This window comes from Dicentrarchus labrax, unplaced genomic scaffold (genome assembly GCF_905237075.1).
Source record: "Dicentrarchus labrax unplaced genomic scaffold, dlabrax2021, whole genome shotgun sequence".
In the NCBI taxonomy this organism is placed as follows: domain Eukaryota; kingdom Metazoa; phylum Chordata; class Actinopteri; family Moronidae; genus Dicentrarchus; species Dicentrarchus labrax.
In genome coordinates, this window is record NW_026136707.1 from 8669926 (window position 1) to 8685125 (window position 15200).

A 15200-nucleotide genomic window follows, 5' to 3' on the forward strand; every position below is an offset into this window, starting at 1 on the left:
TTTACGTGTGTAAATAGAAGAAAATAGACTTGAAGTGTAAATATCAACTACAGGTTCAGCATATAGCACAGGTGGTGTTACGCATCATGTGTGGACAGCTGTATTGATTAAAATAACCAACCAAAAGAATGCTCCATCGGCTAAAAAAAACAGTTGTGTAGAAATGATTTTACTTTGAACCTTTTCTTTTTGGTACTGAATGTTGGATGTAAATTGTGAGGTACAGAATCATCAGATATGTGTACATAATTCCAAGGATGCTTAGCTGGTAAACTGTATCAGGTGCTATGTTTCTGTGAGTTTGATTCACATTGTTTTCTTCCCCCTAGTGGTCAGAAGTTGATTTAATGCAGCTTTAAGTTTTGTTTCCTCAGGTTAAGTCAAAGCAGGTTAAGTTAAAGCAGGCAATCCATACAGCCTTTCTTCTTCACATACATGATAAATATAAAACAAAAATGGGTTCCTGCAAATATCCAATTAGAATCAGGGTTGTTGTTGTATGAGCACTTCTTAGTGCAGACACAATGACCCCAGTAGACAGCAGAAAAGCAAACCATAGGACACTGTGTGCACAATTATTTAAACAACATCTATATGTAAGTCTGCACTCTTACGTATGTGTACGAATACATGCACGCATTGCATTTTGTGTGGAAGACATGTTTCAGTTTCAATCCGTCCTTTTGACACACAAAAGTCTATATGTGCACACACACACCAGCACCCAACCAGGCTTCCTCTCCTTGAAAGCTCTGCCCAAACAAGCACGACAACACCCGCTGGTGTCTCCTCCAGCTCACTCCGCTCTCTCTTACTCCTTGTCTCCCACGTTCTCTGTTTCTGCCTGCCGCGACTTAGTTTTCCTCTTTCTTTCTGTCCGCTCTTGCTTTTATTGTGCCATTTTCTGCCACTTTGGTCCAAGAAAGGGAGGCCGTAATGCAATCTCTCCCCCTCTCCGTCCCCTGCTGTGAGGGAGAGTAGCTTGGCCTGTGTGCTGGGCCGGGGAGAAGGGGGAGAGACGGGGTCAAGGTGAGCTCTAATACACTATTGATCCGCCCCAATTGAAAACCTGATGGAAATTTTACCCCCCTCCCCACCCTTCCTCCTCATCCTTCCCCCGCACTCTCTCTCTCTCTGTTTCCCCCCCCTCCTTTCGTCTACCCCCCCTCCCTTCCTATCTCCCCCTCTTCTCTTCCCTTATGTCTTTTTTCCTTTCCTGTGTGTATCCTCCCTGGTGTCTAGAGTCTTCCTCTTTTTCAGTGTCTATCCCCGTTCACTCCAATCTGTTTTCTCTCCCAGCTGAATGTCTCTTTCAACCACTGACCACTTTCTCTCCCTTGCTATCTATCTTTGTGCGGGGCAGCGCTCTGCCTCCATGTCTTTTAAACCGCGCTTTAATCATTTCCTCTCTTCTCTTCTCCTCCTTTTGGTCTCGCCATCTCCCCTTTTTCAAGCCCGTCCCTCTCTTTTTCCCTTTAAATCCCTTGCTAACCCACCCCTCCCTGCTGTTTCTGTCTCTCTCACTCTTTTTTCCTCATCCCCCTCTCTGAGTGTGCATCAGATGGTCCATTTCTCTCTAACCCAGTGCATATTGATCCCTATGGCAGTAGCATGCAGGGTGAGGGCTGCGAAGAACACTGCTACAGTGTATTAAACGCCACGAACGCTTTGGACGTGGGGCCTGAGACACGCCTCCCCGGCAGGGCCCTGTCAATAGCTGCTCCCTCCTGTCAACAGCAGCCAAATGGCCTCTCAATCTGGGACTTGTGATGGGCTACAGATTGGTACACAGAAACTGCAATGGATGCGCCACAGAAAAATAGACAGAATCTTGATGGATGAAAAGCCAGGATAAAAAAATGAAATTAAATAAGGAGATGTGTGTAGGTAATTTTACCTATAATGGCGGGGTGCTTTTAAAAAACAGATGTATTCAGCATTGATGTTCGTCAATGAAATCATGTAAAACCATTTCCATTCAGATGCCTAAAATGTTGCACAACAAAATCTATGACCTCTGCTTCCAATTTGCTCCATTCTTTGCCTTAACAGGCTTCATAATAACACACTGTTGTCCTGCAGTTATGTGGAACAGCAATTATGGATGCAGTCGAGTGTGCTATAAACTGTTCAAGCACATCAAACAAAAGAGGCACAAACACTGGAAAGGCCTGAACAATAGAGATGGCAGCAACAGAAGTAAACCTTTTACAGCTACCCATTACTTTCCCACTTAACAAGACAGACCACAACCTCTCCCTCTCTCTGACTCTATGCAGAGTTGGCTGCTATCACCGAACTGCTTGAGTGGGAGATAAATGGAGTGAGTGCGTGTATGTGTGCGTTTGATTTATGTACTGTTGTGTACGTGTCAGGCGGCCGAGCTATCAGGACCACAATCTCCCAATAGACACAGAAATGCTACAGCAGTGGAGGGACCCCTCTGTCGACCCTGAGACCTCTGATACACATCTGGAAACAACAGAGCAGCAGGGATTGGAGGGGTTTGTTGGAGCAGGACGGGGAGGAAGAGGGTGAGGAGGAGTGGAGCTACCTTCATTGCTTCTGTGCTTTTTTCCATTTTCATTCAAAGGAGGATTCGTCCACTTTGTCCCTCACTCTCCGTCTCTCTACCTCTGTCTTTTTCTCCTCCCTGCCACAGTACTTTCACCTTAAACTCAACTTTGCAACTTCAGAGCTCTAAGTAACGGACGGGAAGTCCTGGTTGGTTGCTTTCACGTTAAGCGTCCGTCAACAGTGTCTGGAGTTACTTCTGTAAGATCCTGATCTTGCGGGAAATCCGTGATTATTCAAAGATACCAGTGTGTGAGAGAAACACGACCAAAACCTTATGTACTAACATTTTAAAAGATATATTTCATCTCTCACTCTAACCTCTGTTTGACCTTTAACAGTTTTCACACCTTACTTTGTAGCTTGATCTAATTTTAAATCAGAGTTTGTACATGTAGTAGAATATTAGAACTGTGTGAAATTATTACATTGCACAGTTTGAAATATATAGCCGTGTTTTCTGTTTCTGATTTGTCCACTAACTGGCATTCAGAGTTCTAACACCTGTTTTATTTTCCCACTTTTCTCTTTCAATCACTCCTTTCTTCTCTCCCTCGCTGTCTCCTCTCTTTCTCCCCCCTCTCTTCGCCCTCTCCATCTATTTCTTTCTCTCTAGGAAGGAATCAGTCTCACCTTAATTGCTCTTAAATCGGATTAATGACTGACCGGGGACAACTTGACTTAATCTCTCTTCTAGTAAATCTCTTCCTCTCCCCTCTTCTCGTACATCACTCTTAAACATTTTATCCTCTCTTGCACCCTTTATCTCTTGTCCTCCCTTCTTCTGTCTTCAGCCCTTTCCTCCCTGCATCTCTCTCCTTCCTTCTCTTCCTTTTTCGGCATCTTCTCATCTGTTATTTTCTCCATTTCATCTCCCTACATCTTTCTCCTCTCTCTCCATCACTCTCCCTGTGAGTCAATCATTCTTTCATCTTTTTGGACGCACTCTGTCATGCTTCAGCTCTGCTCGTCATCCGGGTCCCTTCATCATTTTTCTCCTCTTCTTTTCACACTCTTTCGACAACTTTCTATCATCTTTTAACTTTGTCATCCTGAGATTTTGCCAAAACCTCTCTGACTTGGCTGTCACATTTTCTTTCCATTCTACACTTTGCCTCTCTCTCTCTCTCTCTCTCTGTTTTTTCTCTCTCTACAAGGTTGGCCAGTTGCGGGGTGGTGTGTACGTACGTGTTAGCACACGTCGATGTGGTCCTGTCATTGCCTCCTAAGTGCTTTGGCAATACTAGGGATCTGCTGTCATGCCAGTGCAACTAATCCCAATCGAATTACATTGAACTTGTATTGAGATGGAGATAAAGGACATGAGCCGTCTGTCTGTGTGATTGCTCAAGCAGCTCTCTGGCAAGAAGCACACGGACAGAACGTGAACATGCACGCGCACATTCAAAAAATGTTTGTGACAATTACATCATTTTGACCCTTAACCTAAATGAGATTCATGCCTTAATAAACCTCAACGAGAAATGAAGTGTGCATTACAGTTCAATAAAAAACTGCCGCCATGTCATACTGGGATGATTCTTGTTAAAGGTATAAGGGCAAAGATATTGTGCCACCTTCCAAACCCCTGCAGTTCAAAAAACTGAGGGGAAAAAAAAAGAGGCCAGCCTTGTGGACAAAAGCTCATTTTCCTCTTGGTTGCACACTGCTGCAGGCGGGCTAACATGCCACAGGAGAATTCAACCACTCATACACCTTTGTTTTCCTCAGGTTTTTCTCAACTTTACACACAGCATCAGAGCCATAACTGAGAGTGAACCAGGATTTCTATGTCAGCCCAGTGGGCATGTGCATGGCCTGTCCAACCTGAGGTAAATTTGATGATGATCGCATGTTTGTTTTTTGATTGTGACAGAGAAAAAGGGAGAATGTGTCATTTCCAAATGCGGACACATTTGTTCACCTTCCAGTTTCACTTTGAGCCACTTCCACGTCTCCTTCTTTCTCCCGTTTCTCTCTTCTCTCCACTCACCAACTCTTTCAAAGCCCCCCCCCCCCCAAACCAACCTCCCAACCTTTGCATGTCCATCTGCTTCAAAGCGCTCCTGCTTCTGTCCTCTCTCACTCCTTCTCTCTCTCACAGTGCAGTCAGGATTAAGCATTTATCTCGGTGGTCCTCCTTTCGGCCCTAAACGCCCGTGAGGATGATAAGAGTCGCTGGGATTTGTCAAATTGTGCGCCATTGATTAACTGACCTTTCACGCCTGCAAGTCTCTCAGCCACTCCACTAACTGCCGACAGGCTAGATAGAGAGATAGATGGATACATCTGGCTGTTATTATTGTGTACAAGTTTGTAGTTACCAGGTGTGGCAGCGAGAGACAACAGGGGTACGAGGGCAACGGGAGAGGGGGAGGAGGTTGAGGGAGAGCCTTGGAGATAGTGGGAAAAGATACAGAGGAGTCCTTCAATTGCCCTATAGTCTTGGAGTGTAACAGGTAGAAGTGTGTCTACAACCAAACCGTAATGTGTGTTGAATAATGAATAATGAAACACAAATTTTAAGGTGCGCCAAGAGGCTAATATCAGACAGGAAGAATTAGGGGGGAGCAGAGGAGCCGGAGGAAGCGTTCAGACATTGGCTGGCTGGAGGAGAATGTTGCATGTGATCGGTAATGGCCAAGGGCTATTGCATGGCGCATTAGACACCTTTGATTATTCACAGACAGGTCTGTATTGCTTCACCGCCGACACATTTTCAAAAGCAAGAAAGAGGTGTTTCAAAAAAAGCACAAATAAATCAAAAAACTGATCAAAGTATCTGAACAAGAAAATCTCACAACGTCCAAAACATAAGCTACACATTGTATCACAATCAAAATGTCTTTGTTCACAGTGTGCCATCTTAGTTCCTCAGTAACGCTCACAGAGAGTTGACTCAAAGGCTTCATATTGTGTAGTAATATACCTTAAAAAGAAAGATTTATAATAAATGACTATTCCAACTGCAAGTGTCATATTTTTTATCTCCACATAGATACACTAGTCAGTCCTGGTCTTCAATTTTAAATCAACAACCCACCACTCCTCCCAAGGAAAAACATATTGACCTTAACTGACTTAAGGTACCTACAATATGAAAATATTAGGTTTTTTCCTGCAATTAATGAGCATCGTTTAAAAAGACAAATAAAAGTGAAAAAGAAAAGCAGCGAGGAAATCAGAGGGAGACTGAGATTAAGGATGAGGAAGAAGTTCACCCACCTGGACTTCCGCGTCGCCCCGCCTCAGAGATACACCTGAGGCCGAAGCCCGATCACCGTCTCTCGGACTGGTCTGGAGTTCGTTCGCCGCTGCGCTTGTTCCGATCCGGAAGGGAGGAGGCGAAAGGGGAAAGTGCCGCTGTCGCACTGCAAGAAGGCGTCACTACAAAAAAAACACACACACAAAAACAAAAACACAACAGATGATAAAATAAATTGTCATTAAACAAAAACTTTCTCACAAGTCTGTGAGGACAACATTTCCATTCAAATCCAAAAAATAAAATAAATGAAACAACATGAAAATAAACCCAGGGAACCGATGGCGCATCGGTGGTCTGTGCCGAGTGAAGCCGACTCTGGTGCTTGTGTTGTGTTGTTTTCCCGCAGGACCACTGCTGCCCCACAGACCACAGATCAATCACCTTATTTACTCTTTACTGTCATACAGTAACGGAGACAGCGAGGGGGAGGAAGACATGCCAGTAGGAGAAATTACTTTAATAGTCCTATGATGACTTTAATGGTGCGTTTTTGCACGTAGTTGTGAATGAAGTTGACCTTATCGCACTTTACGGTATTTATTAGTCTCTTCGAGTTGAAGTCTCTACAATATTCCAACAAAATCTCCAGACTGACTTATAATTAGGCTGTATTTATATTAAAGCATTCTTAAATGTTGCCTATATATGCGGTTATGGCTCATTTTACGCACGGGACGTATCCGGGTTTATCGGCACACAGAGCGGATACAGAGGCCCTGAATGCAGCTCAGCGAGAGGCTCTGCTGTCTTGTTATCGATATATGAGAAGCTTGCTGGAAAGGATATTGACCGCACTAACTAGCCGCACTTTGATCATACGAAATTGCTTTCCAGATGACAACACATTAAGGATGAGAGCATTTTTAAAAAATCAAACCCGCCTCTCGCACCTGTCAGAAGTTTCTTTTCCGAATGAGATGGAGATGAGGAGAGGTGAGAGCCCCCATAGGTCGACTGCCTTGATGAATAAAAGAAAGCCAATATTCTATTTCCAAAAAGAGGAAAGAAAAATAGCAAAAAGAAAAAAAGATTATGAAGGGTGGTTACATCCAAAATCGTTATACCTCCACCTCCATCACCAAGGAAACACGATTATAACCCGAAAAGTAGGTCTGATTTTAGGCACAAATTGGACTTTAAAAACTGAGGTAACTAATTTAATCTAAGATAATAATTCTAACAATTATCTACAAATAAGGCAAAAGCACAGATACAGATAAAAAACAAACAGCAACATTTATATGTTGTGAAAGTGGCGGTGAGTGAATTGCGCGCAGAACAGCAGCAAATTAGTGCAGAATTTTTTGATTCTTAAACTTTAAATTAAATCTATTAATCTGAGCAAATAAAATCACACGACGATTATGATAATAATAGAATAACATAATCGAAAATAAAGTGGGAAAGGTTGAGTTTCAAGTTCAAACCAAGAAGCTTTGAGAAATAAACTCTTAAGTGCAGATTATTCGTTCGATAATAATAATAAAATTAATAATAATAACAATATTAGTAATAATCATAACAATAATAATAATAGGCCAATTAGTTTGAAACGAAAATAAGTTTTATCCTGCTTGCTATATGATAATGCAATAGAGTCTTCTTATTATAATTGTCCCTGTAAATAAATGGAGCAAAGAAGTGCTCTCGGTGATTGAAGGAATATTTACAATTTATCTTTCTTCTTAGTAAAGCGCGGATATTATAACAAATGTAATTGGACGGGTTAACGAGTTCAAAGGCGGCCGTGCAGAGGTGAAGGATGAAGGAGGGGAGGGTGAGTGACGTGGGGAGAAATTTCCCCAAATGCCATTTAATGTCGGAAATATTTCCACCAAGTATTGACAGCACGGAGACGGATGAGGCGGCCGTCGAGAAGAAGCACAAAACCAGAGAAATAATCCAATTAAACGGCACGAGCTCGTGGAGGGAGACAGGAGAGGAGAGGTTCAACACGTTGGCCTGAAACTTCACACCCAGAAAAACACACACTGGACGGACTGTTTCAAAGGCTGAAGCACGGACTGAGCTTCTCTGATTTGAGTCAAAGTGCAAAAAGCTAAAACCACTTTTAGTGCTGCTGGAAAACAGGCATAAATCCGAAAAGTAGACTGTAGTTCAGTGTTATTTTATTTATGCGTTGTATGTTTTTAAAGGAATCCAGAATCAATATAATGTAGATTATTATTATTATTATTATTATTATTATTACTACATGTTTTGGTAAATTATTGTGTGGTCAACTGTAAATTGAACAAATTAACCTTAAACTTCCTAACTTGTAAATCCGGATTTTGTGTCACAGAGACACATGCACACTCTTATACACATACACACCCACCCCACACACACACACACACACACACACACACACACACACACACACACGCAGACAGGCTTTAAAACTTTGTTGAGGCTGGCTGGTGTTGTGTAAAGTTAGATGTGAATAATTGACGGCAGAAAAACAACATTGGTTGGGGTTAGGCTGGATCCATTGATCGATCTCTTAATCTGCAATAGTTACATGCATGTATTGATTTACAAACACTGTTTATCTGGAAATATACTGGCACAAATAATTGATGGAGTACACCCACGGCGCACATAAATATGCATCAAAGTTGTAACGGAGTAAACACCTAAAAAGAAAAAAAGAAAAATCTGAGGAGAAACCACAGAATTCACATAAAGATTATTCCAAATAATTTTTTTTTCTGTAGTCTGGCTCCGCACTGTATTGATGCGCCCACTTCTGAAACAAACTCCCATGCGAGTCTGAAAACACACATCCAAATCACCGACTTCACTCCTGATGGAGTAAACTTCGGTGTATTCCATTGACAGACGGGCACAGATCAGTTCACAAGTTGCTAGTTGATTTCAAATGGGGTTATATGAAGAACTGGGCACATAAATTCTCGGAAAACTCAGCTTGTTCATGGCGGCTGGGTGAACTTAAAAATTTGACGCAAACTTTACGCTGCGTAACTAAAACAAACACTTGATTAATTATCAATCAATTAATTATTAATTATTTTTAAAATATAGAAAAATGAAAAAATATCAAGTGATGTTACACCTCAAAGCTGAGGACAGAGCAAAATAAAAAATAAATATATGCACCCGAGCATTACCATCACACACACACACACACACACACACACACACACACACTCTCACACACACTTTCTAACATATTTATAAAGGTAAATTAAACGGGGTCACTCACGCAACCACACGGACCAGAGAGAGAGAGAGAGAGAGAGAGAGAGAGAGAGAGAGAGAGAGAGAGAGAGAGAGAGAGATGCACCGGCTGAGGTCTCGTGCAGCTCGCTGTGTGTGAGTGGCTGTTTAATTGACTGATTGATACGGCGGTGTGGAGGTGAGAGCTGGACGCTTTAACAAATAGAGACACTTAAAGGCTAATCCGGGCCAACGCCGACAGCTGAACGCATCAAAGTGCTCCAGTGCAGACTCTCACACCTGCACACAGGCACGCCAAAATAAAAATAAACCTAGGATATTCGTTTACCTCTCTCCCGCGGCGAGTGTGTCTGAGTGTATGCTCGCAAAAGATTTAAAACTTTCACAACGTTTCCGAAGAGGAGAGCGCAGCTGAGGAGCAAAATCCAAGCTTCCAAATAATAGCCGCACAAATAAAAAGAGCCTGCGTAAATTACGCAGCGTTCAACTTTTTGTCGCGAGCTTCAGTCCTCAAACTGACAAAAACCACGGGCACAATTCTTCTAGTAATAACAAAACTATTCAAAATAACGAAGGATAATATCGCCAGCGCAAATATATCATGCCGTATTTCAAACACAACCACAAGTGCGCAACAACAAGCACAACTTTTTTTTCTCCTCCAGATAAAAACAATTGAATTCACCCTCTTTAAAAAAAAAAAAAAAAAAAAAGAAAGAAATATAATATGTGATAAAATGTACAAAGACCGACGTACCTCCAGTATTAGTTTCAGGAAATGCTGTTAAAGCTCTCACCGGCTGAAGTGCGACCAGTCTATCCACACGCATTCACTCTGACGGCGCAGCGAGCCAGCGACCGGAGAGGCAGCACTACTACCAACCTGAACCCGGGGAGGAGAGCAGAGGGAGGGAGGGGGGGAGCGGGAGGAGGAGGAGGAGGAGGAGGAGGAGGAGGGAGAGGGAAAAGAGGTGTGCATCTCTGTCTCTCTCTCGCTCTCTGTCTCTCTCTCTCTCTCTCTCTCCCAGTGAGTGTGTGTGCGTGTGTAAGTAGTTAATTAGTAAATCCCCATTCGCTGTGCCTCGGGTCGGTTTGTTTTCCCCGGTCGACAAGCCGAGAGGAAAGAGAATTTGAAGTAGGATTCGACCCGTTTCCGCTCCTGTGTCTCATATATGAGGTTTGTGTGTGTGTGTGTGTGTGTGTGTGTGTGCACGAGTGTTTTCTCTTTTCAGGGCTCTCTTTGCTGCCACAAGAGGAGCCTCTCCATCCCCTCTGTCTCACCTCTCTTGGCCACCAAAGGAGTCAACTGTGTTCATCAACATTCTGACCCCCAAAAGTTGCTCAACTTGAAATCAGGGAGTAATTCCCAACAAACAAGCGATGGAAGTGGTCACTTGAAGGAGTTGTCCCTACAACTGGGACTCATTGTGCCTGACAATGTTTTCTCTGACAGAAAACCTCCACATCCACCCAAGGGCTGATTTCAAGTCTGAGAGGAATCACTGTGATCTCCTATCTTGGAGTGTAATGTTACATATTCACAACAATATTTTCTTTTTGATCCATGAACATAAAGGAAAACCTAAAACACCATTTACTAAAGGTCGAGCCCTACCTGTCAGTCTGGATTTAGTTGACCACTATAAAGAAATTCACTGTCCTTGCAGCAAATTCCACATTACAATGAAACATATCAGCTTCAACTCAATAGCATCGCTTCTATCAACCGTCTGCGATTGAAATCACACAAACAAACACAAACACAAACACACACACACACACACACACACACACACACACACACACACACACACACACACACACACACACACACACACACACACACACACACACACACACACACAGAGTAGAGGAGAGCATGCCCCGGCTCCCATGCCAGTAAATCGACTCTGCCCTTAACAGACTTTAATTATTTAATTGATCCTTAATCAGCAACTTAATAATCAATTAGGTAAACCTATGGAACTCACTTGAGCGGAGAGCCGGAGTCTATATGACAAGGGAATCAAAAGAGGAGAGGAGAGCAGAGGGGAGAGGAAGATGAGGCACAGGGATCAAAGAATGGGAGGAGGAGGACTGAAGCTGGAAGGAAGAACGGGATTCTGTGTTCTCTGCTTACTCTGATTTATAATTACTCTGACAGTGGAATAAGGTCAGATTCTTGGACTGCTAACATGACATGCCCCCACTGCTGAGGAGGGTAAAGGAGGTCGTATCAGCAAGTGACCAGATGGTGGAAGCAAAAAGTAGTTTCGATCATGTCTTTTTTTAGTGCTGAGCAGGAGTAACATGGCAGTAAGAAGCCATTTCACTGAAGATAATGGGATGACGGAAATTAGAGCTGATATGATTAGTCACCTCATCAACTTTTAAAGCAAAAACTTCAAACACTCACTGGTTTCATTCAGCCTCTCAAATGTAAGGATTTTTATATCATACATTCAATATCTTTGGGTTTGGGACTGCTTGTTGGACAGAACAAGCAACATCAAGACTTTACCATAGGCAATTCTCACTACTTTCTGACATTTTGTAGACTAAATGTTTGAGCAGATTAATAAATCATGAAAATAATCACAAATGGCATCCCTAATTCAAGTTTCAAAAAGCCAAATTCACTCTACTGTCCCTCATCTACCTCATGTGTTTAAATTATTCCGATTTCAAACAAAAAACATGTGTTATACAAACTGTGGAAGCCAAAAATGTTGACTGTATGGAGCAATGTTGGTACAACATGGCCATGGTCTCAGCCATGGCCATGCACATACATCACCATCACCACACTCAGATACAACGCAAGCACCTCTTTATCGCCCTCTAGTGTTGGCTGCGGATGTCAGCCTTCTGTCACAATCCCTCCAGCTGACACTTTCTCACCTCTTTGCCCTGATGTTGGGGCTCACACCTGCACAAAGCTACAACCAGAGTGCATTTGTTTGTGTGTATGACAGTTTTTTTCTTACTATACATCAAGCTTCTCTGTGTGTGTGTGTCGGGAGCAAGGAGTATCAGACACTCACACACTCAGCAGATGAAAGCTTTGCCAATACTGCGAGTCCCCTGAGGGTCATGGCAATATTGATGTGACCATTGGTGTGTGTGCATGCTGCCGGTGCATGTCAGTATTTGTCCATGTATGCAGTGTCTGTTGCATCTGTGCGTGTCACCTCTAAAATATGAAAAGGGCAAAAGAAGCAGACACACTGAAACATGCCAGTAACCTCTAAGCACTGATATGAGACCAGCTCATTCTAACATCCACAGTGGGGTGTATTTTTCCCCCGGCTGATCCCTGCTCAGCAGCTGGAGCATCTGAGCCTCTGACACCTGGGAGGTATATGCGACAGAGTGGGGAGGCGCTGGAAGAGGATGAATAACTGACCTATCACATCCACATTGACTGAGTTAATTAATATAAGTAGAGCAGGGGATTCTTAGCTCACTTTTCACTGTATGGATTTGCTGTCTCCTCACATTTGGTATGTTTTATGTCTATTCAATGCAAATTCAATGTGTTCTGTCCCGCGGCCCGATCATGACAGCTAATTTTGGTATGTGAGCTGTTCTGATAGGGCAGATTTTAATTGTGGCACAACACAGGGCCTCTGTGTGACTGATTGATATAAAATCTCATGTGAATGGATGTCAAACTGCAGCAGAGTGTACCGTTAAAAGGCTCACATTCTATGCATTATGCTTCCGCTTGCAGCTACTACATACTTGTCAGTTTCTGTGCATCTTTTAGATTCAATAAAGCCAAAATATGATGTTTTAAGAGAATAGAGGAGGTTGGATGTAGGCACAGAAATTAGAAGAGGGAAGCAGTGAGAGCAAGAGAGGAAGGACAGGGAGGAGGCACAAGGAAATCCTCATAGACTCTTATACATGCAAACACTCCTCTTGTCTGCGGGTGTGAAAGACAAGAGAGCGGGAGAGAGGAGCATGGGGGGAGATGATACAAGCAGGACAGCCAGGAAGACAGGCAGAAGAAGGTGGGAAATGGAGAGAAAGGGAGGGGAAAGAGAGCAAGAAAGAGCTCCACTGCCTAGTCTTAATCTGAGCTGTTCTGATCAATAGCCCATTTCCCATTGTTGCCAGAGCTGTTCGATCGCTACACCACGGAATTAACACACCCACTTTAATCTAGGGGGAGAGGAGCGAGGGGAGGGAGAGGAGGGGGGAAGGGAAAAAGGGGAAGAAGGGGGTTAAGGGGGTGAGTGGGGAGCAGCTGTGGAGGCATTCTCAAATGAAATCAAATCTAATTGTTATCACTGTAGCCGCTGCACTTATTACTACCACTGTTACAATTATCCACCCACAATATAGCTCTTTTTTCTCTCTCTCATACCTTTCGTCATGTGGTGTAAACTGGACGTAAATAATCCGAATTAGTGTTTATTTGTTTCATTTTGCTAGCTGTAGATTGGATTGGGTTGGGGGGTGGGGGGTAGGGGGTTGGGGGGGGGTTCGGCTCATTCCTCTGTGACAGAGAATGGGGTTTGTGGTCAGGTATATTGTGCCGGATACACTCTAACATCTGGGTGTCTCAATTCAGCTCGGCTGCCGTGACACTGTTTCCGCAAGGTTTTTGTAAGATAATGCTGTTATGTTACAAGAATGTGTTCATGATCGCAGTGTAACCTTATTAAACGTAGGCGGCCAGTCATCTTAAAACATGAGCTTTCATGGGTAGCAATCTAAAAACATGACTTAAAATGTCAGTTCACACAAATTGCAAATATATATAGAATACATACATTCTCACTTGCCTGGTAGCACCTAGCCATGCAGATAGTTTTGGTTTTATGTGGCCACAGTTTGATATTCTCCGAGATTTCTGCATCCGCCTCAATACAATGGAACTGTGGTGATAATAGCAATGAAAAGTGGGAGTTATAAAATTCAACATCAATGTGTCTTTCCAAAAATAAATCCTGGTTATGCAAAATAATCTACAGATCTCACTGTGAAAGGGTGAAGAATTTCAATCAAACTATTTTCTACTAAAGAATCCCCATGAGAGGTTTCTAGATTATTATTTGTTTCTGAAAAGAGTGTTGCTCTATGGATGGCAATGTTGGTCAGTTGGTCCACCACGTGACAGACTAAAATTTCGCAACAACTTCTGGATGGATCAATAAGAATTCAGAGACATTCATTGTCCCCAGGGGATGAAGCCTAATGACTAATGGCAATTCCCTGACTTTTCTACTAGTGCCACCATGAGGGCGATATTTTGGCTTTTGAGTAAAATCTCTCAACAACTATGAATTTCCATGAAAAGTATTAAACATAACCCCCTCAGGATGAACTGTAATAACTTTGGTGATTCCCTAACTTTTCATCGAGAGCAACCATCAGGTGAAAATTTCAATTGGTTGTTAATGAAATATTTTCATCAGCTATGTTTTGCGTTTAGTACCAAGTTTTAGTTTAGTTTAAGTATGGTTAAATGTAGGTTTTCAATGCTGTGAGCACGAAAATGAAACCTTAATGTGGAATGGAGGCAGAAATATCAGAGACAGATATCTCAAAATCTGGGCAAATGAAAAAAAAAATCTCTTTCCATAGCCAGATACAATACAAGACATTTAAACAATAAATCTGTATTAAACTTTGTGTGTTGCAAAAACATGGTTTTCCTAACACTTACTAGCTTGTGGTCACTTAAAACTGAAGCTCATCTTGGGTGCAATATTGTATGTGCTTTGTCATAAATCCATCAACAGCAGGGGTGATGTCTTTGAAAAGAATATCTGTAAAGACCATGGCATGTACAGTGATTACTGTTAGCCACTTTCAATACACAAAATGTAATCAGCTTAGAGAACAGCCATCATTTCACATCATACAGAGTGCAGGCGATCCATTCAAAATCAATTGGTCACATCGGCTACAGTGATTGCCATTATTTCTGTCATGAGACAAATATAACATATATTTCTGTAAGTAAGAAACATGCAATGACATACATCACATAATATGTACTGCTGTGATTAAAGAGACCAAACTGGCAAGCAAAGTTGTTTCCCCCTTTCACAACAAAGCTTTCAAACATCCACTCTTCCATTACTAAAGTGAATACTTGAGCTTTCTCAGTACCAACACTCGGGTTTAGCTATTGAATATT

At 42.5% G+C, this 15200-nt stretch overlaps 1 protein-coding gene across 4 annotated transcripts in view; it reads right to left on the minus strand.

Moving 5' to 3' along the window:
- The window catches only part of erfl1 (Ets2 repressor factor like 1), an 89241-nt gene that overhangs the window by 31115 nt on the left and 42926 nt on the right, over nt 1-15200 (minus strand). For 2 of the 4 annotated variants that reach the window (XM_051407597.1, XM_051407594.1), the window contains exons 1-2: nt 9804-9902; nt 5800-5961 (exon numbers count right to left, since the gene is read on the minus strand). The gene's annotated coding sequence lies outside the window, so the exon portion shown is untranslated. Of the gene's footprint in view, nt 1-5799; nt 5962-9803; nt 9903-15200 lie in introns of those variants that run through there. The other 2 variants (XM_051407595.1, XM_051407596.1) reach the window with 1 other exon arrangement.